The sequence below is a fragment of the Calliopsis andreniformis genome, chromosome 3, assembly GCF_051401765.1.
Source record: "Calliopsis andreniformis isolate RMS-2024a chromosome 3, iyCalAndr_principal, whole genome shotgun sequence".
NCBI classification, from domain to species: Eukaryota; Metazoa; Arthropoda; class Insecta; order Hymenoptera; family Andrenidae; genus Calliopsis; species Calliopsis andreniformis.
Window position 1 is genome coordinate 22,181,348 of NC_135064.1, and position 23,771 is coordinate 22,205,118.

General features: G+C 37.7%; 1 protein-coding gene across 7 annotated transcripts in view; it reads right to left on the reverse strand.

Moving 5' to 3' along the window:
* The window catches only part of Slo2 (slowpoke 2), a 142,582-nt gene that overhangs the window by 55,661 nt on the left and 63,150 nt on the right, over positions 1 to 23,771 (reverse strand). The gene's annotated exons all lie outside the window — the stretch shown is intronic.

A 23,771-nucleotide genomic window follows, 5' to 3' on the forward strand; every position in this document is an offset into this window, starting at 1 on the left:
TCAAGTTCCCTACAGAGAAATTTGCAAATTTTTTCAATGACATATCTATGTATATCAATTGGAAAATTTTCTAAAATACTTGAAAGCTATCTGAATTATTGTATCTGGTAGAAAAATAATTTATCCTTTAAATGCCGATTTCACGCAAACAAAAGCAATGCCACAAATGAACTAAATCGATTACAGGACACTTTGAGTCCTGAAAATAGGGGTAATTCGCGTGAAACGTGACAGCTATGACAATACAGTTCACTCTATGAAAATCCAATTGGGGATTGTTGACTCCTACCGCCAGACAGCGACCCAGAAAAGTGAGACACGAAACGGTTACGATACAGCTAGTTCAGAGATAATGCCAGACACTTCTCGTTCACTATTAATTTAAAAATAATTGGCCAGCTTACGTGAGTCCACTGAGACTGAAATTCAATGAACCTACCAAAGCGTGTCTAATGTGACAGAAAAATGAACAGAAAAGAAATATTCTAGGATTTATAATCTTTGTGTGTAGTATAGAAAAATTATATTTCACCACCCTTTGACTTATAATATCACAGTCATGCAACGATGTGAGAATAATTGCTAGGGAAATTGAAAATTCATACTTTCATTATAGGCTACAAATTTGTTTCGTTTTAGTTAGAAAAGCAACTTTTATGAGTATTAGATACATATTATTCGCCAATGCTATGGTACATTTTAAACTATCCGTGAAATGTCACGCTAGAATACAATCACAATATGGAAATGATCGTAATAAAGGACTATACTAAAGTTTTATGAAATATTTGCGCGATAATATGGTCAATATCTGCACTTTCATTAGTGGCCAGACAGCTGGCCGAATTCAGAATAGATGATAGAATTGATGGTGCAGTCCGCTCGTAAACCTGCCACTCAGTGTCCAGGTATTGTAATTTTAGGTAAAGGAGCAAACGTGATCGAAGATTTTGATGTTCCTAAAATATGGTGCATTTATAAAAGAGTGAATTCATGAGAATGGTATTATTGGTTTTTATGAAATTGTAGAAAATAGTTTCCTTGGAAACAGATTTTTATTTGATGTAAATTCGGATAATAAATAGAAGATTATAGGGCGCAGAAGCTTTAAATTTAAATCTTTGCTTCTATAAGCATAAGAGGAAAGCTTTCACGTGAAGTCATGAATAATTATTGGTTTCTGCAAGTCAATTTTTTGACTTGATATTAAATATCGCATCTAAGGATTAACTAATAAGTTTCCTATAAGATCCACTTTCTTTCCAGTACTCTTGCTCTTCGATCTTTCCTTCCGCTTTCGCCAGCATTTAACGTGGCAACTTTGATGAAGATAAAACACGCAAAAACCATCGAACTTCATTTCTTTGTCTTAACTTTGCTTGTCAAACTTAGCCCTTAGGTTATTAACACGTTGTATCATGAAATATTCTATGCAAAATAGTAGCCAAACGAATAGTACTATAGTAGAAGAAGAATTTCGGTCCAACAATTAATTTATTGACATTCCCTAAATTTTAATTCATTTATCATTCGAGTAAAACCATTGAAGTGAACATTCTTTTCACTTAAACCATAAATTTTTCATTATCGATGGAACTTGGTATTTCTCCAGATCATATATAAACCTCAATGTCTCCTATAGACAACGGCATTTGAATATTGTATCGCGATCTATAGTCGACATTGACACTGATACCAAAGATTATAGAATTCATAACCGCGAGCATTATGTCAGAGTGTAAACTGTGATCAATTTCTATGCAGTGTGTAGAAAAAAAAAAAAATTACACCCATCAGTGACTGAGTTCTGATTGAAGAGTACTACGCTACTATCTTAGTAATACTACACTATTTACAACTATTCTAGCTTCGTCATGTGTAAACAAACAAAACACGATCCAAGTGGCTGCCACATAAAACATAATTCCACGCCTTGAATCATTCAAGCAATGGTCGTTCCCTCACAATGGACGACCACCAATTTGTGAATCATCGTCACAAAGAACTATGGGACGCTATTTTAGTTTGAAGGGTACGATTGTATAGCGTGCGATTAAGTTGTAAAGCTGCGGAACGCGGTCAGCTTAAAGTGATCAACCGATTACAAAGACACGTGGTGTCAACGCAGTGGAGGTCGGCAATATTGATTCGTAACCGCAGCCTGCTGATACAGTGGTCACGAATGTTCTCAGTAAAGAGGAAACGAGCGTTAGAGGAAATGAAAGCCAGACACATCGACAGATAACCGAGTTAAACACTCCTTGTCGCCTCGTTGCATCTTTCAGCCTGCGTGGAGTCAATGTAACTGTTCACCGAGTGTTCTCAACTTCTTCTAATTCGATATACCTTTTTCTATGACTAATAAAGGAGAGGAATCATGTGTGAAATATAATTGAAAAAAAGTGTTACTCTTATTTTAATAAGATCGATTCTTTATTTTGAGAAAATTTCTTAAGTTTAGTTACAAGGGAACCTGGATATCTACAAGATTCTGACTTTTTTAAAATGTTCTTTTCTGCTTCTTTTCGGTTCTATAATATAAAAACACTGCAAAGCTTAATATGTATTTTCCTAGGCTTCCTGTATGTATATCTTGAAAACTATAGAAGGTATAATGCTCGAGTAAATATTGAATAGATTTTATGCTTTATAAAATTATACAATGAAATGAAATTTTTAATTTAGCATATTTACTATAGTTTTAAATATACGTAGGCAAATAAGGAAACACATTTTAATCTTTAGAGAGCTTTTTCTCTCTGAAGAATAATAAAGTAGCAAAGAAAGAAAATTCCCCGACATTTCTTTTGAGAATCCCTACAACTCTGCAATGTTTTAAAAATATTAAATTCACTGTACTAAAAATCAAGTTCCTCGGCAATGTCATGATAGTACCTACACATAGTTTCTGTATTAAAACGAAAACTTTCAGTGTTAGACTAACGACACAAAAAGATGCAACATCCCGACGATTGCGACGAAAAATGTTAATTTGAGGTCGCATCTGTTTCGCGCGCTTCTTTCTCATTGTGCAGACACACAGAGACGACTGAGGTTCGTTCTAAAATTAGTCAGCTGCCTCGTCTTTTGTAATGACTCTCATCACCTCGAAAGCTCTTAGCCGAACAATATATGAAACCCTGGATTTTCGTTGTATCTCCCGTCTATGCACTAGTGCGGTTCGCGCAAGCCGAGGTTTTTCAGTGGAAATGCTCGTTATCATTAGACACCTAGTTGGACCCATCCACTTCAAGATTCAAGCCGATCGTTTTTGTGATATACATTCTCTATTCTTTATCTGTATTATGGTTTTATGTCTGCAGTTTTTAATGTGTACCATTGGAATTTTGTTTCTCGTGATTATATCTAGACAGTGTGAATATATCTAATACACTTTTAAAAACATTTATTAAAATCACACATTACTATTTAAACAAAATTAGCGTACTTTAGATATTGAAAAGTAATTGATAATTGAGGAGCTCAGATGCCAAACTGATCAAGTCCACTTTCTGTAAAAATGTTATTCTTAGTTACATTTACTGTAAAATAATAAAACTATGTATACTTGCTAAATAACATTTAACATATTCCTCGAGTAATTTTGACAACTTTTAAATTCTTTGTCAAGAACTCAATATCTCAAGCATAAAACCAATTATATCTGAAAAAATTCACTATCGTAGATTTTTGTAACTGTCTACTCCAGTCTACATTTTAAAATACATTATCTTACCATCACTTTCCTCTACTCTTTGTTTTACGGACAGTATGGCATCTGAGCGGCTCAATTGCGAAGAAAGAATAAAGAAAGAACTCCGATAGCATATTTCCACGAGCCAGCTATTACAATATCGAAACGGGCAGCGAGTGGAAGAAAGCAAAAGGGCGAGTGGTCAGCCATGAATCGTCGAGCACGGAACTCCCAAGTACATCTGGTAATCCACACTGGAGTTGTCGATCGGGCAGAGGAAAAGAACGAGTAGCAAAACGTTTTATCGACACGATGCAGCGCACGCTCCCGAGAATTGCTTTTCTAACAGATTAACCGCGTTTCAGTTACGTAGCACTGCACCCGTAAAGTCGACGTGACAGATCGACTTTCGCGAAGTGGCTGTTCCATCTCCCACGGCGGGGATTCCCTCAGCATGAAAGAACACCGGTTCACCGCAGCCGTGGAGGCAAAAAGGGGAAAGGAGAGAGACAGAGGAGCCCTCGGTGGTCTCGATAATTTAGTGGAGGAATTTAGACGTCACGCGTCACCGACACGTCCCATTGGCAACGACAAAGTTCCTCTCGGTGGTTCGTGGGCACGTCGGGAGGACGTTTGATCGCTGGAGCGTCTGTCGAGACTCTTGTCTTCCTCCTATTGACGCCGATCCATCCGGCTGGATAACTTCCGGGTAACAGAGCAGGCGACCTCGCTTTCAGTGATATTTAGGCGATCGTGTTTGAGATTTTGATAGTTCGGTGACTCGATCCTTTGACCCTTTCAAGCTTCAGGTACTTAACCTTTTTGGCTTTGGGTAAACGACGATATTAGTATTTGAGAGATTGCGAGCTGAAGGATGGTAATGAGTAGAGGGATATTCAAAGCGTTTCGTGCCAATTTTGCGAAGTTAGTGATGGTAGAAATCTGGGAAATTGTTAAAAGAGGTTTTGAATACCGCTGGATCAGGATGGAGCTTAACTAGGGTAAGTGTAGCTAATACTGGATGGCACCTAATATTAGACATTAGCTATATCTTTGAAAAATGAAACTGCAGAAGTAAAGAGTGGACTCCATTCTATGACTTCTGTAGTTTGGCCACTTTGTTGCATTTCAGTTTTTGAAGACATAGCTAGTGCCCTGTATTAGATGCTGTTCAGTATTTGGTACACTTACCCAATACTTTATTTTATTCCCAAACGTTTTGTTACGTTACGTTTACATTAGGCAACTTTATATATTAGGTAACCGAGTTGTTCAACCTGAAGCTAATCAAAGTTGTCCGTGTAAACCTAATTTCAACCAAGTTTAACGTCAATGTTGATCGACTTTAGGGTGAGCAACTCGGCCGTTCGACCAAAGGTTGCCTAATGTAAACGCAGCGTTATGCATTAAATGTCTCAATGATATAATTACCAAGGAAACGTCATGAAATTATGGACGTATAAAATTTTCCAATATTCCAGAATTTAAGTGCGGTTTAAAGTTCAGCTTATATGCCATGCATCCTCGTTTATGCAGACCTGGAGTGGTATTTCTTTAGAGCCCCGAATTTAAAAAATTCTTTATAGCTTCGTTCTAAAGAATACATTTTATTTAAAAAGTCAATCTCAACTTTTTCATTTCTTTATATTTATTGAATACTAAAAACCAGTATTCAAGAATCTAAAAAACTCTACTCTCTTCTTCGAACTGAATAAAAATATCTTACGCAATGCAATCAGAACTCAAACAATAAATTCAAATACGTTGGCAAGTTCCAAGCTATCATACACCAGCACCTGGTTTCTACCTTCCCACATACGAATCGCAGAATGTTCCTCAATATTTCGTTAGATACCGCCGAAGAAAAGCTGGCAAACCCTTATTTATAAAACCTTCCATCCTTCCTTTCCATGCCTCCCTCGATAACCTTAATGCATTTATATATTTCTACGTGGGAGGCAGCTCATAATCCTTCCCACGTTCTGGTTCATGTTCTCTCAGGCGTCTCTCGTATTTGTGAGCCTTTGTGGCTCCCGCGGATTTTGCCTGTATGCGCGCGGTCTACGTAGCGCCATAAAAGATTTTCACTTTTCCACACGATTCCCGATAAAACGCGGAAAGTCGATCAGACCCGTGGAAAAGTATTTTAAACAATCGTCTATCGCTCACCTCGCGTTTCCGCGGCTTTTGAAAGTTGAACGGTTTCCGTGGACAAGCGAACCGGGACGTGAGAAATAATTAAAATAAATGGTTAGAAAAGGCCAGGCGAGAGTGGAGGGCGTCATTCATTGACTTCGACGCTACGTGATTTCTCGATTCGTTTTGCCGAACCGAAAGATTCGATTAAATCACAATCGAGGATTTTTTCCGATTGAAAAACGCGATTCGTAGACGGTATTATGCGGGGTGGCCCGTGACGCGGCAAAGCGGAAAAATTCAGTTAGATGATCAGCCTCAGAGAAAATGGTCCAACCTAAAATCACATCCATATTTTCAATTTCGGTACGATTGAATAAATTCGTGAGGATGTCACCGTAAACGAAATACGATTAACCATTTTTGAACATTCTACTTGTCTATTTTATTCTGCTCGTTACTATCTGGCTTTTACGATTTTATGGAAATTTGCTCTTCCTCGCGTGGCGTGTATAAGATTGTGGAAATGTAGTTTGCTTCGTTCTGTCTCCCTTTTTGCTAGCTTGCTTTTACTCGCGCTAGAAGAGTTGGAATGTAATTTGTAAGTGGTACTCGCTTTGAAAATTATTTCGCAATTTTCACGCATACGCTTCGTTGAATATTTTCATACGTGTACGACGTAAGAAAATAATTCAGACGTTTGGAAGTCTTAACGAAATATCGTTATTCCTTGCGCTATCTTAAGATGTACCGAAACGATGGTTGCAGAAATTGAAATTCATAACGTGGCTACCGCGACGTATTACAAATTTAAATACAATGCCGAGGAAGGGGATATGCGCCTAAGCCTTTAAGTCCTCGCGTCTTCGGTTAAGGATTCCGTAGGCTGCTATTAAGAATCGGGGTCGCGTTTCATTAGAGTCGACTCAACGATCGCAAATTACTTTCGTACATTAATGCATGCGCACGATTACCACATATTTCCAAAAATCACTTTGCCTGACGTTAAAAACAGAAGTTGACATTACACGAAGTTTTAGAATACAGAAGGGCTGGGTGTTAAAAATACTTCTTTCGCGAGTATTAAGATTTTAAAACAAAAAATGTACGTGCTGAAAAAATCAAGTATTTAAAAATAATAAAGTCTGGAATTTAGCTGTAGCTTCGCTTTAAATACCTGGCAGGTGTGTTTAGGAATGTATGAATTTAGATACTCTACAAGGAAAATGTACTTTTAACTAATTTGTCTGCCTCTGTAAATAAAGCTCTATTAACCTTACAATTAAACCATCACAAGATCTTGCTCTTTATTGCAACAAATATAGAACGAGACTTAATTCAACATGCAACAAAGTGCCCAGGACAGGCCAAATAGATGACGTATCAAGTTTGCAGCCTGGAAACGCGAGATAAACTTCCTGATAAGAGGAAAGTGTCTGACCATACAATTGACCGAGAGTGCCAATTGCCTGCTCGGCCGTCGCAGTAGTTCGAGCACTTTTCGATCAGACAGCCGCCAGTCGGTGTATGATCGGCCAAAACTTATTTCCCACGGGTGCCATGATTCGATTCGACTCAAGAAGTGGTAGCGAACTATTGCCAGTGTTCCACTTGTCTTTGGTCGATACTTTTCTTTTTTGTTCCCCTCCTTGGGTTGCCTTTCCTCCCTTGTCGACTTCTTTTATTTCGAAGCATCAGTATGGAGAAGATACGTAACTCAAAAATCGGTCTTTGTGGGAGATGCACCAGGTGCTTTGGGAAAATGCAAAATGCCAGTCTCTGGTTATCTCTGGGAAATGTGTAAATGTGGCAGAGATTATTGATGCAGAAAGAAATAGCGAGAATGTTGGAATACTATCTCTACTTCAGGATTTTTATAAACATGATTGAAAAGGTATGTTAAGATTGGTATCCACTTTTAATTATCTTGTTTCACACTGATCACTTCATGGATTTTTGTATAAAGATTCAACAGATTTTTATTATCTTAACAAACCTATAACGAAATTAAATTTTTAAAATTCATTAATAATCCTTTAAAATACTTCTAATTTTTGACTCAAAAAACTAGAAGTTAGTCTAATTTCATTATAATTACTAGACTTTTTAGAAATTTTTGTCTCTATTTGAAATTAAATTCGTTCATAGGATAAAGGAATCGAAGAATCACAATTCACTGAGATATCTACATTTACTCCCTACCAAAATGCCTACATAACTCACCATACAAAACCTGCTACAACTAGGTCTGACTCTAGTGTAATAACTTAACACCAGGGACAACAAAGCACGACAAGAAATTGTCGACTAATATTCATTTGCATCTCAATACCGTGATTCTAACGCGGCTGAATCAATAAAAGCTCGAAGAAGAGCATATTCTGCGTGCGTTAGAGCTTATGGGATTACCAATATTCCTGAGAAGAGGGTATTACACGGAACGTGTTTCAAGGTCTCAAAGTGGTTCAACGCCGAGCAGGCTTGAGCTGAATGTGCCGCCAAACAAGAGCGTAGAGAGATTGGTAGAGTCGAAAAGTGAATCTCAACGAGCGGGAAGGGAGTACATCGAATTTCATCGCGATTTTCCTACCGAAATCTCTTTGGCCTGAAGGCATTCTAACAAGTTCCCGAAGGAAACGACATTTGCTCTGGAGGTCGCTCACTTTAAAGCACCGTAAACTGGGAAATAGTTGGCGTTGGCGCGGGCACCGTCAGCAATATCGCGCTGTGAAAATATCTGAGGCTTAAAAATCTTGTTGAGATAAACTCTCACAGTAATGCTCGCGCGCTGCGTGGAAGGGAACCCCGTCTCTGCTGAAGACACTTTTATCGCGAAACAATGCTCTTATATTGCTTTTCTACTCGTCGGATTCATTTTGTCACCGTCGCGCTTTGAGAAAACGTCTCCAACCAAAAGCTATCAGTATTTTGCTGCAAATTGGGAACGAAGAGTGATATTACATGGATTGCAAAAATTTCTGTTTCTTTTGGAATTTCGAATCCACAAGAAGGGAATAGTTATTATAGATATAGTGTATCCTTCTTCTGTAATCGAAGAAGTGTCTTCTTTTAATAGACTTTTTCAATAGTTTTTGATGCTGCGATGGTCACGCAGCAAATCACTGTTCTAATAAAGTCGATTCGCAACGATTTCGCTAAATGAAGTCTTTCACGCCCGAAGGGAATGCTTGAAATCCTTCTTCCAAGGATTTGGATTCGATGGAGAGAAATTGGCTCCGCGAATGAAGCGGATAAAACGATTCTCGATGGCTTTAAAGCATTTAGAGGGAGACGATCCGAACTTTTAAATGTAAAATTAAACCCGTGCAGGCGGATCCTCTCTGCTTGGCGTCGTATAACAAAGGGAGCTTCCTCTTTCACCTACCAGTTTTCTTTTATGGATTTTGCGAGCCCATTGGAAGTGTGAAAAAAGAAAATAACCGACTAGATTTAATCAAACGTCAACTATCTCCTAGGAATATTATTTTCATTAATAGCATTATTCAGGAAAAAAATTTTCTTTGTTATCATTTCAATTACTATGTTTCGAAACTATTAAAAGATTAGAAATAAATTAAAAATTAGTATAGAAGTTATTTAGAAGTGAATGAACATATTTTGAAGACATAACTCAAGCAAATTCGAAGAGAAAATAATTTTAAATGGTAATTATGAGGTAACAATACACCTGCTGAAAAGGATATACACCTACAGTTGAAGCACAAAGCGTAGTTGAACGTTTTTCATTTGTTTGCAGAAGCATACCTCTACGGCCTGATTTATTTGCAAGCTTTCAATTCGTGTGAAAAATGGTAGACGATTAAATGGTCTGCTACTGTTGGTTGGCTTTTAAACTTTCGATTAACAATTTCCAATGAATTTGTTTGACCGCGCCGCAGTCGTCGAAATGGTTGATTGTTTCCACTGATTTAGTGTATAACGTTTCAGTTATACAATGTGTTTAAAAGCTACTTTATCGCCAGATCAGAGAATTTTTTAGTTCCCACAAATAGAATTTGTTTGTAAATATGTAGTTATTTTATTAATTTTACGTTTTAACATCACCCACAAACACCTTCGTGAATAAATCTTAATTACAGTTCGAAAAACTGACATCAGAATAACCTCCAATGTAAGTAATAAAAAAGGCAAAAAAAGCTTTTCCAATTTGATGCCAAAGAAAAATTGAATAAATGCATAAGCAAACTATAGAATATGGATCACAGATTCTCAATATTTCACTCAAGCGTACCATCAAAATCGAGGCTTCCACAAGTTTCCTGGCACATCTCCAACTCACACATTAACGCACAATTGAATGTGTCAAGCTTCCACTTTAATCCATCGTAAGATAGAAACTATAATACAGACTATTCACCGCAGAAGTTTTTGCCCTCCTTGCACTTCTAAACTCAAACTATCAGCAGATTTATTCGGATATAATACAATGTACACTACTGTGCCATAAGTATTTAGACATATTCACGTTATTGAAATATATAAAATACACTTGTCTTCTTGAACCCTTCTTTTTAAGTGAAAAAATTCTTTTAATGCCCTTTTTCCTTTCCGAAAATACAGACTCTATATTCTAAATGTCAATTAGGAACTTAACTAGAACTTTCTGAAAATATGACATAGGTCGTTTTGCCTTACAACCACAGAAATATCGATGAGACATTTTATTTCAGTACAAATAAGAAAGTGTAGATACTTTATACATTTCCAATAATGTGAAAGTGCCCAAATACTTGTGCACGGTAGTGTGTACGTATATGCAAACAGGGATAGATTGTAAATTACAGTTACAGATTGGAGGAACTTCCCCCAATGAAGGGTTGTTTGACAATTCCGTGATTGGCCCTCTAATTAAGCAGCTCGGTTACACAGCGCATGGCAAAAGTATTTCTAGGACAGAGAGTAGAAGCTCGCGAGGGACCAGTAGTAACGCTCGAGTGCATCTCTCAAAAGGAAATGGCTCGACAAACAACAAGTGCAATGGCTTTGTTCGCCTAACGAAGTCCATGAATCAAGGCACAATCCTAGTTACGACTTGCAGTCGGCGAACGCCGCGGCACTTATGCACGCGCTTAAATACTACGTGCCTGACGATTCGCCCTGCGATGGCTCATTGCATCTGGTTCAACCAAATTCACGGGAACTATTCGATTTCGATTCAGATGAAACAGCTCTCGACAATTGGAAGCTGGATTACATACGTGTTTCAGAGTTTAGAAATGAACAGTCTGTGGTTCGGGACGTCTCTTAATTTTTGAAGCTCTAGGAGGACTATTAAATTGACACGTCTTCAATAGTACTTTTGCTAGGATAATAAAGAATAAAATTGAAATATTGATTCTTGTGTAATTAGAGATAGTTGTAATACAAGATATTTCGTTTAGAAAGAAAATACAAAACTACGTATTATAATTGAAGAAATTGGTCAGAAAGTACATTTACTTATTTTTCAATTCAAAGAAAAGAAAGCAACTCTCTATCTCTTCTTTTTGAGAAAACAATAGTAACATAATGAAAGACCCTTTAAAAAAGTAGTGTCTCTATCTTCAAGAATTCCAGAAAAAATATTTGACAAAATTTTAACTCTGAGAGACTGTAACTTTATTGGTTACACATAATCTTAAAAATTGTTTATTTAGAAGTCTTTGTTACTAATCCTAAGTAACCATTTAATATTTTCAACAGTATGAAAAATTGATAAATTTGTACGTTTATTGATTGACTAACAACTCGCGACGAATTATAGAGCAATCTCATCCGCTCAACTGAGCCTTGTCGGCCGATAATTTCACTTACGTGCTCGCAACAGGTGAGGCGATCTTATCGAGCTTTCCGGATCCGAGGTAGGAATGAATCACTTTATCGCTCCTTTGAACAGAGATTCGACGTTGCTGTTCATTCGATCATGAGCCCCTTGTTTCGTTATGGAAAAAAAGATAACAATTGAGCCTCGGCGACGAATAAAACGCCTCTGAGGCAAGCAACCAATTATTTCTTCGAACAAAAAGGCTAAATAGCGCATAGTGACTCACTACAACGCTGCAATTTATGATATCTGAGACACAGGAATTCAACTCGATGGGATGAAGGCGAAAGAAGGAGCCAATAAAACGCACAGCTCTATCAGAAACGCCTTGGAACTCGTTAAGCAGGAAATTCTTGGCTTTGAATGGTGTGGAAAAAAAAAGTTGGAATAGGAACTCTTTTAGCGCAAATGAAACTTCATTTCAGAACACTGACGGCATTATAAATGTGCGGCTTCTTATAAACTTTTTTTCCAGCGATGAGGGAGAGAAACGGGGAGTGTAAAAAGCCCATAAAAGGGCATTAGGCAGAAAGTGGTTAGAGAGCGGCCTATGGCCTCGTTGAACATTTCTAAAGTGATGGGAATCAGGGGATTGCCTAACAGATGATATACGATGCAGGAGAGGATTACGTCGAAATCGGATGATATGTTTGCGGAGAGAGATACACCAGTATTTCATAAATGAGCTTGGGTATATTAATTTTTTGTTTACCTCTCGAATTTGTTTCTCTCTGTTGCACGATAATGTGCATATCATTTCGCGTTAATGGAAAGGAGATACTATAACCAATGTATGTTGAGGTGTCATACTGAAAATTATTGACAGCAGAAAAAATTTATGTATTTAGTCTTCAATAGAATATTTATAACATTAATAAAATGCCTCAAAATGATGCGATTTATGGCAAGAATAGTGTTTGTCAAAATAAACAGAAAAAAAATTAATGAATGTGTATACAAATATTTTCATTCATCGTAAAACGATATATATTCGGTACACCTTGTTCTTGCTGGAATTGAAGGAGCACAAAGGACTTGTTTATCGATGTGAGATCTGTCCATCACTTCTTAGTAACAATCCTGAATTTCTTTCAATTTGTTTGATATGTAAAGTAATAACGAAAATATTATACACCTTTCAAATGCATTCTACTACAGAAGACATCAAAGAAGCTTTCCATAACAGGAAAACAATTGGATCGGGCATTCGTATTTACCAATACTCTTCTTTTTAACTATGTCTCCCATTTATCCCTCAACAAGAGCCTGAGTCTATTGTTTCGATTGACTTCAAAAGACAACACCAAATATTCACCATTCAATGGTCTCTCAGTAGAAAGTATGTCAAAGAAATAATTTATAATACACATGTAATTGTATCTATGTTTACTGCTAACATATACAGAAGATATCACCTCTGGCCAACAAGAGAATATCGAAAGTAACATGTATCTACTGTTCATTTTTCTTCCAATGAACAACCTGCAAGAAAATGTTTCCTACTACACGAACAATGCTTTCACATTCACCAACATTTCTTCGATCACTTTTACCAACATTACCCACCTCTCTAATTTCTATTCCCCACTGAGCGCTATCAATTACTCCCTGAAGTATCGGTCCATATCGCTAATGATTTCGAGAATACCCAAGTAGATCGATTAAAGTGGGACAGTACGTATCGCTGGGAAGGTCGAAGGATTCTTCGAGCCAAATGAATCATTCATCAAACATCGGCCGCAGTCCTTTCGACTTTATCGAGGTCGCCACTTAACTGCCCCCAGCGGCCGACCAATTCCAGGCCCCATTCCTAATATACTACCACTTACTCACGATTCCTAGCCCCTTCGACGAAAGAGTAGGCTTCGACAATTAACTTGATCGATAGCACGTCCTTTCAGGCGCGAAAGAAAAGCTCCACCTGCATCTTTGTTCTTAGTTCACTCGTGAAAAAAAGGGAGAAACAGAAGAAAAAGGTGCGCCAGAAGAAGGACCTGTCGTTCTTGGGGCCAAAGCTACGCGAAGACACTAATATTCCTGGCGAATTGTAAAGGTTGAACCACACTATCGACACGCCCACGATCCCCTCATGCACAATTTTTGGAGCTACACTCCTCTAACACACGGTTGAACCGAGATTGGAGCGTGAAGCTTCGTTCAGATCAGTCGAGTTACTTGAATTCAAGCCACTTGGATTCAAATAGTTCGATGTCAAGTTTGTGGTCACACAAGTCAAGTTATTTGGATTCAAGAGATTCAGACGATGCGGTTTTTTGACCAGTTCAATAATTTAACCGAAAATATCGATTATAGAATAAACTGAAGGAGTAAACGAAGGAAATTAGTGCATGCGTGAAAATTGAATTTTTGACGAAGGTACAGTACCATGTGAACGCTGCCTTATTATCGATTCGACAAAATGGATAATTGGATGGATGGATTCGACAAGTGGACACCTCAAACGATTCCAGCTGCATTGACACTCTTTATCTCTCTCTTCTTATTCAGGAGCTCACGTGTAAAAAAGAGATGGATAGAATGTCGGTGCGACTAGAATTGTTTGAGTGATGGTTATGCCAATGACAACGATAACGATGAGAATAAATCACTTAAGGTATAATCAATGGAATTTATGAGAATTAGAAACTAGAGACATGAAAATAGCGATGTAGGAATATCAGGGGTTATACATGCGGCAACACGATCGTGCGAGGTTTGCGTTGGTAACGAGACAAAGACCATTTTTCATGGACTTCCAATGTCCAGTCCAAGTCTCCAGAACAATATTTTTAAGAGGAAACAGTAGACAGCGCGCACCACTTGTTTATCGTGTCCCGATCAAAGCTCAACGAATGGTTTGGCCCGTGTTTCAATCGCCTTCGGTTCTCGTTTTTTCTTTGAGGATTGCGATTCGTGGCACACTTCGTACGTATGTTATCCTTCCCTCTGCCTCTTTCAGTAACACTGGATGACCTTTTTCGAAAAATAAGACAAACGAAACTGTTTCGATTTAGGAAAATTTTACTGTAATGTTCGAAACATCGAGAAAAAGAGGAGAAATAAAAAGCTGAATTAATGAGGATGTTTTTACAGTTTTTTATCGAGGGCAGCAGATGGATGAGGTGTACAAAAAATATGGTTTTAATGTAACTTTTTAAAAACGTAATTTACCTTGCTTTATAATATGCAATTAATTTTTGAAGTTTGGAGATTTATGAAATTTTGTATGATATGCTAGCAAATGTTTAAATTGGAGTAAATAATTTATGCTGTAGACCAATTTTCGTAATTTACGTTTACGTCAACGTTGTAATGAAAATATTTTGTTTAACATCTGGTACTGTTGACAGTTTGTACAATAACAATTCTATTAGTAATTCCAATATTACGTGTAAGTACCATGTTGTGTATTAAACAATTCAGAATTATTGAAAATGAAACCATTTGCTCAATATATTATTATAATTTAAAAATAAAAGTAAAATAATACGAGGAAATTATGTGAGAGGCTCTTTGAATGTTATTGGCTATTAATATTGATCAAAAAGTACAGAATTCTGATGTGATATGAAATTATATTAAACTGTTTAAGGATTAAGTAAAAATTAGGAGAGAGGAATATTAATTTTTAAAGAATAATGAACAATTTTGTTATCATTATTTGTGAATTTAGAACATCTAGAAAATAGGTTTCACTAGTTTTAAAAATAAAGGTACCATCGAAGACTTTGATCGAACTGCGATAGAAGACATGCACTTTAAAATTCTCTAACACTATTCTAAAGTCATTTTATCTCATCCAGACTAGAATCCTGTGAAATTTGAACCTCACGACAAAAACCAAAAGCTCCATATAATAGGTAACACGACGCTGACGATCAAAGAAAATAATTAATTACTCTTCGATTTAAATTTCATAAAGAAGTTTCAGAAAAACTTCCCAAATGCATCGATAATCCATGACCACTAAATATAGAAGACTACAAATTGAAACGTCTACAATGAGAGGCAACAATAAAACCTTTCTTCAATATCCAACAGGAAAGCATAAACCTTTTACCCAAATTCCAGCTCTCACAAGAAGTTCCATAGGTCAGGATAGTAAACGAGAATGTCAAAGGTTGTACAAATCCTCGATAAAAATGCCTGTGACGAAAGAAGAATACTTAAGCTGCGGTTACAGTGGATGCGTTTCCTGACGAACTGATGTCCTCACGAGTAAGTTCAGACTTATTCATCAGAACATTAATTCCTCAGAAAACGCATCCACTGTAACCACAGCCTAAACATATTTCACAAAAACGAGTAGATATGAGTTAGCTCTGAGTTAGCTCCCTATTAGCTGTGGATTAACCCTAGGTTCTGTCAGTGACAAAAGGAAAAGTCTGAAACATATTTCATAAAAGGACTAGGTACTAAAAAGCACGAATCACTCATTAAAATTTACAAACTGAGTTACTACCCTAAATTAAATTTCTTTCTTTCCATCGAACCCCACGCCTGGTGGGAGTCGACAACGAAATGCCAAGAGTGCAGCTTCCCCATTCGCGCACCGGTGGATCAAGACCAGAGAAAGGTCAGCCAACGAATGGAGCAATTAGGATGCTCTCAAGAATCGATATCGGGACGCATCGAGGAAAGGCCATTGAATTAAGCAAGCCGAGGACGCGATAAGATTCCGAACACGAGTGTCTCTGGTCTCGGCTGGGACACGTGCCACCGTTCTGGCAATTAAACGCGAGCTCACCAAGGGATCGTCGCTAGCCGAGCGATCCCTGTCGGTTTTACGATCAATTTGCTATTCCGTTCGGCGACTCGACATTCGGCCGTGTTTCATTAGCGGCACGGGCGCATCGACTTCCATCAAAATACCAGCCTGGTTACAGGTTTTCCGGAGTAACAAGGCATTTCGATCAGTGCCAGTCCTTCAACGTCAGCACGAGTGGCTGCTGCCGCGAGCAGATCCCGAATTTAAGCCTCCATCGGCTGTATCAACTTGATTACCCGCGTCTCGTGCAATCGCGACCCTTGTAAACTGCTCTAATTCGACGTGATGACGGTGGATGAGCTTGTGAGGACGAAACGTAGGACTAATTACGCGTTCTTGAGTTACTTGCGTTGAATAGGCTGCGTGGGCAATAGGTTTCAATGTATGGATGAGTATCAGTTGTGTGAAAGGGTTGTTGTGCTTGTATGTCTGTAAAGGAAAAGATTACCGCGATGGGAGCTTTCGTGGGGGGTGAATGGGTTATGTGTTATGTAAAAAATGTGTCTGTTCGTTTGTGAAGCGATTATTTGCTTTGGAAGAGACAGAGCAGATCGGTGTAATCTAATATTTCGGAATTGGATCTTGGATTAAGCGGGTTTCGAACTGAATTAGAGGATCGGATTGAGACTAAACTGAGGCTGAAGTGAACTGTGAATTGAAACTGTACTGGACAGTTAGTTGGTACTGTATTGATTTGAGAATTAGAAACGTGATAGCTCGGGCGGTTGTGTAAATTTTGTTAAAAATATTATAATTTTCAAATCGGAGTGACAATCGTAATCCACATACAAAGAGAACAAATAGAACTAAAAGTATATCGTCTACTGAAAATGAAGAAGCAACATGAAATGTAAATTATGAGTCCACTTTTAAGCACATAAAGAAGTCAACCCACATTTCATATGAAATTGAAATTTTCATTACTCAAACCAAGTCGCGGTATAAAAGGAACTTCATGTACTAATTCATGAAATGAAGAACCAAATCAGTGGAGAATCCAGTAAATAGCAAGATGAAACAGTAACTGATCAATGGATTACTCTAAGAAGTGATCATGGAAGAAGAGTAAAAAGTCTTCAGAACATTCAAGCGTAAATCATCACGCAAGAGAAAATTGTGAAGTTTCCTTTCTTCGGTTCGTTAAACCCTAGGTAGTTGCCAATATTCAGCGATAATTCCTTTTCTCTTCATGATTAACTCTTCTTCTTTACGAGGACGAGTATGATAATTAAAAAATCTATAGACATTGGCAGCGATGAACCTATGAACCTACTTTCTCAAAAAGATCAATCCAAGTCGGGGTGCTTTCGCAAAACGGTAGAGTAATTCCCGATGAATATCTCGACTTCTAAAAGGATGGATAATTCCATTGCTAAAATCAAAGGAAAGACCACTCATTTCGGTTTCCAGGTTAGATTCTCGATGTACAAAGAACGCACGCTCCTGTTATACAAGCATTCGTCGGAGAAACTAATTAAATTTCAGTGAAATCGTAATTAATTAATAGAACATGACTTGAATTGGACTTATTGACATTAGATCTCCTTTCAGGATGAAATTACCTTTATGATAATGGTTCAGTGATTCCTCGCGAAAAGAATTAAACATGTTATTATCAATAAGGAGAAATCTAACGAAGTCAACTGTCTATTCTTCTATCGAGTATCCCATAACAGTCTTCAACTCCTTCGCTTCGAATTTCCATTAATAGCGGAACTGAAACTTGGTAACAATATTACAGTTTGCTCAAAGCTCGTACTATGTTCGAACATCAAGATGCGCTTAATACAGTTCGAGCCTATTGAAATTCCATTACTGAGAAGGCTCATGTCTTGTCAGTCTTCAAAGACCCGTGAGACAGGTGCCTTCTTAAAACATGATGCCTTCGCCAGGCGCTTTTAGTCACTTGATAATTCACCGGAAAGTGCGAAACTGTCGTTCGATTATGACACGCTTGGAATTACTTTGATTACACTACGCTGATAGAAAGTTAATCGAATAATTAAGCGAGAAGAGCTTGTCCAAAGCTTTAATAACTGACGAGCTCGCCTAACTGTCTTACTGCTACCAACTGTTTGAAAATTAAAGAAGGGTATTCATTATTCATTTCTCTCCAGTTAATTGAAACAGGATTAAATAAATGATGGCTTGGAAAATACGAAGATTCCCTTGCCATGAGGAACTGAAAATTAATCCCAAAGTTTCTCTTACTTTTATGATTACATTCTTGTTTCTTTCAACCAAGTTTTCCGCTTTAAAAATATTTCTTTATTATCAGTGTTTTATGCCATGCCGATATTGCGAAAATGTCAGGTTCAATGTTTAGACTACGGAATTAGAGAATTCCCACGCGATTGAAAACGTGTAGAAACTCGTGGAATTTGAGAATCCAATGTGCTAACGGTCTTCGAATCTGGCCGCGGTCCTGCAAGAATGCCTTTGAAGAATCGAAGCTCGTGTTTAATGTTAGGTGAAACAGAGAACTGAAACCTCACAGTCCGTGAACCGTACGAACCTTCAATTACAATTATTTGGACCTTCATCGGGCAAACTATTCACACTAAATTTAAACTTCTACGCACAAAGTAGATTTCTGTGCTCTGGTTTGTTTCAGCTACGTGGATCCGCACTGTAGAACTAAACTGGAATTTGTGTAAATCTATTGTGGTTGTAAATGATATTAGATCATTATACAGTAGCTAAAATTAATCCTTGCTCGGCTATCAATCATTTAACTGCCATGTAGGATATGCATATAGCCTTTCTATCAATTATCACACATGTGTTTGACAGATACTATTGATATTATGACACCATTCTCATAACTTATATTCATTAGAATTAATGAGACCTTTGGTAAATTAGGAGACATTTGAATATGGTATTTAGATCACTAGTCCTGACACACTTCGCTTTGGTGTCATATTTCATAACTTATGAACCACCCATGTGGTTCTTCCTTCTCTTGTGCTTTATACTGTGCTCCTAGACTAGTTCCTAATTTTCATTAGTTCTACTCCTTCACCTCCTATGACGAGATAAATGAGTGCACACTCAGGTTTGAGAAGCAGGAATTGGGACAAAAGAAGCTGGTAGAGCGACGTGGGTATGTATTACGCAAGCTTGCAAGCAGTCATTTCCTACAAGGAAATTAGAGCTCAATGTTCAGCTAATTGTTCTAAACTTTCTTCCTACAGCTCCAGAGAACCCTTTCATTTATCTTTATTCCTGAGTTCTGTGCATAAAATTCGATGGGAATTTAATCTGCCTGGGCTGTAATCGTTAATTAATTACGTTTGGACGCCCACAAACAGTGAATACAGATTTTATCCGGCTAATCATCGGGCCATTGTATCGTTAAACGATGTGGGAACGATATAACGAACGCTTCGAACGCATCTATAACGAATCGCGTGAACGTTGAATTATTTATGAAACGCGGCTGACATGAATTCGCAAGTTACAGTAGGTACCTGGCCGAACGATTCGTCGCGAATCGTTTGATGGAAACGTGAAATGTCACCCCTCGCATGAATAAAAACAGGAACGACGATATTAGAGCACCATACACGTTTATAGTTCGCGCGTAAATGTTGCAGTTGCTATTGCAATTGGTCTGCTGTGTTGCTCGTCAACTAACTGTAATAAGTAATTAATGAATCCCGTTAATCGATTGACTGACGTGGTTAACGAATCAATTTTCTACGAATCCGCGGATTAAATTTTATTATAAAATAATAGGATTCTAATTGCTAATTAACGACTGTATCAGACACTGGTAGAATTTAGTTCTTAACATTTTTTTTTAAATTACATTTTAAAGTCTTAACTGCAAGAAACTATGCCTCAATTTCCTGATTTGTGCCCCTCTATTACTGTAGAGTATTAAATCTAAAGGCTTGTTTATAGTATTCAAAATATCAAAGTTTGACCAAATGCAGGGACTCGCTAAAATTTTTTTGAGGGATATCGTTCATAGTAGCATAAAGTTGGGATCTTCCTCTTTGATTTAAAAAAAGAATCAAGTCGCTACGATTTTTTTTTGCAAAGTTGTAGGATTTCAAAGGAACCCTTGCATTTTTGCCATATATCAGTACTATTCGTTCTGCTGTAAATATGCAAGGGTTACTTTGAAGTACTGTAACTTCTCGAAAAAAAATCGCAGCAACCTGATTATTTTTTTAAATTAAAGGTAAAGGATCAAATTATACGCTCCTCTAAACGATATTCCCGAAAAAAATTTCGGGAAGCCTGAGCATATCGTCAAACTTTGAATTTTCAATACAATAAACGTGCTTTCAAATTTAAAGTGCTATAGTAGTAGAGGTGCACTAACCTTAAAGTTGAGATACAGCACTTTACAGTCAAAACTTCGAACTCTAATTTAAAAAAAAGATCATGATCTTATGATGATTTTTCGCAGAGTTATCGCCAGTCAAAGTTAGCTGACTTTTGTCTCAAAAATGTTCTATGCCATAATTTTTTTGACCAGTGTATTTCGATCTTCGATATTCATCGTATCTCATACTTCATAAATCATAATCATAACTCGCAGTTAGCGTTACTTAAGAGTAGAACGATCCAAGCGCGACGTCAATGCGTTATAGACGAGTGGTATATGGTATATAGGCGGAGCCCTTAACCACATCCACAAATTCAGAATTAGGATTGGGCATCAAATATTTACCAACCACTTGTACCCGAGTTGCTCCAAGGACCATGAGAACCGCGGGATCAAGCTTTATGCTTAGTCTACAAGCACCATGTACAAGTTTCCCGGAAATCTTAATTAATAAGCTTGACACATTAATGTGAAATGACAAAAGAAGAGAAACGAGAGGAATACGACAATCTACTTCGAATTTAATTAATTCTACCCAGCGTCTTCCTTCCGTGTAGACTTCCAATTATATCGTAATATTAATAATGATATGAGAAATGATAATTAAGATAAGAAATATTGGATTCAGATGTGTAGTTTAAAATTAACTGCAAAAACTGAGACCTTTTAATTTAGTTGATAGGGTCTCATAGTAAATGATATAGAATTCAAGTTTTTCTAGATAAATGAAATTTTATCAGGCTCCAGACAGTCGACATCTATTTAAAATTTTACTAATTTAATTTAGTATTGCGTATCTATATTATACATCAATGTATAAATACAACTCACTCATTTAACTTGTTTAATGAGAAACTTATTGTTAGCGGTCAAAGTAACTCCAGTCAGTAGAAACACCTTGCGCATGGTCAGACACGCTTGCATCTCATATTCACACTGCATGTCCACTAAATTTTCTATTTTAAATAAATTTACTACATTTTAGACTTCTTAAAGTGAATTTAAAAACATGAATTAGTCGAATTTCAGTCTCAAGCAAAAATGTTTGAACCCAAATACTGTTACAACACAGTTAGTACCCTTATACTGAACGACACACCTTCTATTAACGCAAAATCCCGAGTAACTAAAACACCAACTACAATCTCCGAAAACTTCTAAACTTCAATAATCCCAGAATTTCTCGAACACCTCTATCCCGAAAAACCCTTGCCCTTTCCCAAATTCAGAAGTCAGCTCCCGCTTATATTCCCAGAAGTTCCCAATTTGGTTGTTCCACCGGACAGATTGTAGCAAAGTTAGCCATGCGCGAGGCTCAAGAAGTTCCTCGAAAGGAGGGTGAATCGAGAAAACCGAACGCGAAAACGGGCAGGAACCAGGACTGAACGAAGCCTGTCAATAAAAGGCGGATCACTGGCAATTGAATTCGTCATCGATCAGGCGATCTCACGTACCGAAGCGATGGAAACGCGGGTGCACGGCATAAAGTTCCCCTGGATAAAACATGAATGGGGCATCCTTTCGTAATTAAAATCGTTCTGTCCCCGATATTGCCTGGGAAGAAGAAGCAGGAATATACGACGCTATCTCTCGTCGCGTTCGACGCTAATTCGTCGAACACCGAGGCGGAAAAATTCCCTGTGTTCGAGAGGCGAAGTGCAACGTAACGTTCGCGGGGTAGAGGGACACGGTGATTAATCGTCCCGCGACGGAAAGGTTGTTTTAAATTCAACTTGCATTAAATGCGATAAAATACGGCAAGGTAATCAACCGTTTCTAAATGGTTTCAATCCCCCTCCGATTGGTTCCTTTCGAGTTTTCCTTCGCGAGGAAAAATCTGATTACCCGTTCGGGGCTCCAACGTCGCGAGCGTTTCAGAGTTGCAGAAAAAGGAAACGGATTTCGCGTCAGTTTGTATACAGTTCGCGTAGACTGTCTCTCTCGAACTGTGATTCTCTAACAACCTTTCCTGCGAACGTCACCTTACATTTTGCTCCTGCGTTGTAGCGCTCCACGTTTGTCAAAATGTAATTTCCTATGAGTCAGTTTATTAAATAAACAGCTCGCAAAAACTGTCCCATCCAGCGCGGACCGAAAGAAATATAAGCGTCGCCCGTTTCAGGATGGATTTTTATCGACTTCCTGCAGAGGGATAGATTGTTTCATAATTCGATTGCCAGTGCTTCTTTCTGCAAGAAGTAATCCCGTTTAAACGTTCCGGCGGATATGCGTCCCTGTAACCAATAAAAGCCGAGCGACTGAGAAAATCTGCGGAAGGCTTTAAATTTTTTATCGTTAAGGGCTGAAGAAACGCGTTAGAGCAAGGCGCGCACTGGTAATAAGAAATTATGAAGCTTCGTTGCGAAAACGTGTACGTGAGTATAAAAACAATCTGGAAATTGCTTTTCCTTCGAATTGAACTAGTTGTTTCAAGTTGGACAGGATTTGTCTGCTGTTGCTGCTTTTTGTGAATATTAATGAAGGCTTTTATTAGTCGAAAGAAGTACACCTTGTGACAGTTGTTGTTGAAAATAATAGTGAAACAAATTGAAGAGCCATGTGTACAAAGTGCTACAACTACTGGAATTTATAAAAAATATAGATCTAGAATTTTCTAGAACATTTATTTACGTGTACCAAAATGAATACTTTTGGAAGTAGTAACTTCCGTTTATGTCTGGCTGCAAGTTAAATACCAGAAGATATATTTTTCATGGAACAAATTTTCATCACTATGTGATTCAACAATTTTTCTCTTTTCCTACAAATTCTTCTCTATAATCCAATCTAGAAAGAAAAAAAAGATTTGAAGAATGTAGTCTAACTGAAACAGTGTAAAGTCTAAGCTCATCGATCAGTTTAGAAGAAACCGAATGTTTCATGCGTTAGCTGGATGAGAGGAACGCAAAAGCATGGAAATCAAGTCAATAATTCATCGTTACCTCCGACCTCCGACAAAGGGTCGTTCTTTCTAACGAGGATACGATAATGCTCGCGTAAATGATGA